At 45.0% G+C, this 4,688-nt stretch overlaps 1 long non-coding RNA gene across 1 annotated transcript; it reads right to left on the reverse strand.

Annotated features, from left to right (window-relative positions):
• Window positions 1–988: 988 nt before the first annotated feature.
• On the reverse strand, window positions 989–3,930 carry LOC148121357 (uncharacterized). Its single transcript, XR_015738256.1, has 3 exons — window positions 3,742–3,930; window positions 2,948–3,212; window positions 989–2,551 (listed from the first exon to the last, which is right to left on the reverse strand). It is a non-coding gene; the product is annotated as an uncharacterized LOC148121357 (long non-coding RNA).
• Window positions 3,931–4,688: the final 758 nt, after the last annotated feature.

The raw sequence follows: 4,688 nt of genomic DNA on the forward strand, positions 1-4,688 counted from the left end.
TCGCCAGGTCGTGATGACAACCCAACCGTATGCTCATTATAAGAACATGATTTTTCTAAAACCTTTTCTCAATTGCATGCAAGTAGGATATTCTCGTTAATTTTCAGAAAAATCCCTCTCTCCAACAAGCCATTTTGCAATGGCTTAAGCATCTCCACTTCTAATGCCACTGCAAGTGAATGCAAGGTAATAAACTCTGAAGCAAACACATCACGGAGGCAACAGCGCCACAGTCTATAGCCTGCTTGAAGGAAAGAGTCACGTCTGGGTGAGAGGCAAGCAGAAGTGGAAATAGGAAAGTGAGGTGCTTGCTGGACCTCAACAAGTTAGGTCCTTTATTATATCATTAGAAATGCATTTGGGCATGTCAAATAGACAAGAGTTCTTAGTTATATATAGGTGACAAAACACCTCTCGGTGCCACTTAGACTTGTGCTTTATTTTGTCTTTCTCTGGACTCTCCTTGCCCTCCCCCTCTCATTACTGAAGACTAACGTCTTGCCAGAATAAAAACTAGAGGGCAGCAATAGATGTGAAGACTTCTGTATATTTATTTAGTTGGGGTTTCTTAGGATTACTCCTGTATATACTTTATATGTGTGTGTGTGTGTGTGTGTGTGTTTGCTCGCTTGCGGGTATGGAGACCAAAGGTCAGCCTCACCTTGGGTGTACTTCCTCTGCAGCCATCCACCTTGCTTACTGAGACAGGATCTCTCCCTGGGGCCGGGAGCTCACCACTGAGTTCATCACTAGACTGGCTGGCCAGTGAGACCTAGAGCTCTTACTATCTTTGCCTCCCCCGTGTTGGGATCCCTAGCATGGTCGACCACATTGGACTTCTTATGTGGATGCTGGGGACTGGACTTAGGTCTTCAGGCCTACAAGGCATTTACTTTACTGATGGAGCTCTTTCTACAACCCTCTGGGTTTATTTTTGATTTCTAATGAAGTAACAAAGTGCATCCTTTCCCATTTCCAAACATGACTTTATTGCCAGGTGTGGCGGTGTACACCTGGGATTCTGAATGCGGGGCGGGAGGGCGGCTGAACTAAGGCAGGTTACTGCAAATTTGAGCCTAGCCAGGGTAACAGATTGTGAAACCCTGTCCCCCAACATTGCTCCATTAAGTTGCAATTTGTTTATGATGAAATATACTCATTTGAAGTATACAGGCCTATGAATTTCAACATAGTGTAGTCACCTCAACAGTAGAGGATTGAATGTTGACAACTCTCTAGTATTCTCGCATGCCTTCTGTGCAGTTGCCTTAGTCATGACTGCAGACACCCACTGATCTGCTTCCTGCCTCTGCAGATCAGTTTCCCCTGATCTAGATGTTCTACTATATGGACCTGAAGTTCTATTGTGTGGACTCATCCCATGTGGAGGGTTTTGTGTCTTTTTTTTCCTTCCTCTCCCTTAGGAGAGCATATTTGAGATTCTCGTTCTAGTTCTCTTTTCTGTTGCGGTGTTAAAACACTTCCACCAAAAGTAACCTAGGTGATGGAAGGATTTATTTCCGCTTACACTCGGAGTTCACAGTCCAGAGTTGAGGAAGGTCAGGGGCTTGGGGTCGACTTGAAATAAAATCGGTAGAGGAATGTTGTTTGCTGTCTCAGTCACTGGATAAGGCAAAGCTGGCTTTTTTTTTTTTTTTTGTACTGCACAGGGCGTCTTGCCTAGGAATGGTGCCACCCACAGTGGGCTTGATTATCTCACATCCATTACCAGTGCAGACAACCTCTTATGGACAATTGCTCAGTTCCGGTGACTCCAGATTGTGTCAAGCTGACAATGAAAACTAACTAGTACAATCCTTTCATAGGTAGCTTTTCTTTTTTTAAAAATTTTGATTTAAAACACTGATTTTTTTCTCAAATGACAAATAGTTGCTGGATTGCTCAGAAAGATAAACAGTTGAAGGAGGTCCCTCTGGCCAAAGAATTTTACCATGTGGCTCAAGGAAGGGGGGCCCGAGAATTATATCAGGTGAGTACAGATGTGATTTAAGAGAAAGAGCATGTGCTTTCATTTCTGAGCTCTGGGAGCCTGGGAAGACGGGAGAGGAAGCTGCGGTGAGTGACAGAACGCATTACAGAGGGTGACAGCGCGATTTGCGCAGTTCTTTATGAGCTCAGCAAAACGTGACGGTTTTGAGAAATATAAATATATACCGCTCTATTTATATGCGTGTTTGTCTCGGGAGACTTGGCAGGGAGTGGTGGGAAGGGTTTCCTGAAGATAGAGTGGGCAGAGCGAACTAGGGAAAGTGAAGCCTGTCCGAGGCCTGCTGTTGTCTAGTGATGAACACACACGACAACCACTAACATTGATTGATCCCTTAAGTACGCTGTCAGGCCCCGCCCAGCTCCTTACATGCACAGTTTCGGTCCACATGAATTCACATGCGTTGTAGCAAACAGTTCTTCTGCTGATCCTTGCATCCTTTTGCGATCTTCCTGCACGTCACGGTTACCCGCAGTTGAGCTCCCTGCACCTGCAGAGGTCTCTGATGGAACACAGTCTCCAGGCGACTGGAGCATTCTGCATCTAAGCCAGGACAGGGAAGAAAACGCTTGGGACTTGACCTGTTACAAATAGAATCAGGAAAACCAGTGCTCTCAGTTCGCTCCCACGTGACTTAGTCTACCTTCTGCTTGACTTTCCAGGAGGCTTTGTTTGCCTCTCAACCTTGAATGACCTTCCTAGTCCCTCTCCCTAGCTTCTTACCTAGCTTTCCTCAGGGACATATCCTGTCCTTATAACCTGCTTTCCCATGCCTCCCCTAGGGATGCTTCTGAGCAACTGTTATGGAGTCACTTTACAGACGAGGGAACGAGAAAGGTTTCTCCCTATCTACCTCCAGCTCATCCTCCATCTGAGCTTCACTCTTAGACTGACTTTCCACGACCTTTCCTCACAGCCTAGGTCAAGTGTCTGGCTTACTTTCTCAGAATCATCCTTTGCTATGTATCACAGTACTGAGTTTGAAATGGTCCGCATGATGATCCTTCCCAAACCAGGCGGCTGGCTCCAGGATGTCAATGGCCACGCCCACTTTGTTCTTCACTGTGCTCCTCGCGTCCTGTCACGTCTTCATGAGCATAGTAGTTGCTCAGTAAATATTTACTGGCTGAACATGTGATCTGAGGTTCCTTCTTTCTCACAGCTGCTCACCCACCTCTTGAGTAGGTTTTAGCTTCTGTAAGAACTGTTCCAGAAATGCATGAATTAGAGCCCCCATGATTGGCACGAGTCTGCGGCCCACTGTCATTGCTCAGGGTGTATAGAGAGGAACCATTTTCGGGTCAGGATGACAGAATGGCTCCAGGGGACCAAAGTTTAGTGCCAACTGTAGAACTGAATGTAGAATTGGGGGAAAACTGGGTAGAGTCTGAATGAATTATTAAAATAAATAAAATCCACACCTTTGAATAACATTCTGACTTCACTCCCCTTCTGAATAACACATTCACTCTTGGATCTCATTGCTTTCCCACCAAAGTGCACTTAGTCTCATGTTCTCACTGGGAGTTGTTAAATAATCATGTCGCATTCCTACCATGGTGATTTCCCACCTACGTAAAATTTACAGACTGCATTGGAAGCATTTGTGGAGAAAGGTACCATGGTTGTTTTTGAGACTATTGACATGCTCGCTGACTCAGAGGCTTCCCCGGCACACACACTCTCGACACAAGGATATTTTGACTCTGATCAACATGGATGAATCTTCCTACCTGACAGTTGCCTGTAAGTCAAGACGTGTGTGTTAATAGTCACCGGCTTTCGGCTGCTATTCAGTACTGTCGCTGGCAATCCATCTGCCAGGATGCAGGACCCGAAGGATCTTGGCACATAGAGGCATTGGTGCTTAGCAGCAAAGTAAATATTGGCATGTCATGTGGGCGAGGTAAATAAACGTCAGCCATGGCATCCTTAGGGGTGATTTGTCTCAACATCCACCACCTTTTTATTTTACTTTTGTTTACTGATGGGCTGATAAGAAACCAGTGACTTCACATCTTTTGAGACAGGTCAAAGCAGAAGATCTTTGTAAATATGCAACTTGGGAGTATTTGAAGGTTTGTGTCGTGGATAGTTTTATGTCATGTGACAGAAGTAGCATCATTTGGGAAGAAGGACCCTCAATTGAGAAAATGCCTCCTAAGATTTGCCTGAAGGCAAGTCTGTAGAGCATTTTCTCAGTTGGTGATTAATGTGGGAGGGCCCAGCCCATTGTGAGTAGGGACATTCCTAGGATGGTGGTCCTGGGGTGTATAAGAAAGTAGGCTGAGCAGGACATGGGGAACACATACCCCAGTAAGCAGCATTCTTTCGTGGCCTCTGCTTCACATCCTACCTCCAGGATTTTGCCTTGAGCTCCTGTCTTGTCTTCCCCTTATTGTAGACTACAAGATGTAAGATGAAACAAACTATTTCCTCCACAAGTTGTTTTTGGTCATGGTGTTTATCACAATAGCAGAAACCTAACTAAGGCACTTAGTCAATGCTATATGCATAACTTTGACCATGAAAGGGATATATTTGTTCCCATAAATCCTGATTGCTGGGTTAGGTTACCGAACTTGTTCCTTCTGACTTTATCTTTTGTATTTCTGTGAATCAATATTTGCTTGGTGATGTCAATCATACTAGTGCCTTAGCCTATGTAGCTCTTAGAGCC

This window comes from Myodes glareolus, chromosome 7 (genome assembly GCF_982192425.1).
Source record: "Myodes glareolus chromosome 7, mMyoGla1.1, whole genome shotgun sequence".
Classification (NCBI taxonomy): Eukaryota; Metazoa; Chordata; class Mammalia; order Rodentia; family Cricetidae; genus Myodes; species Myodes glareolus.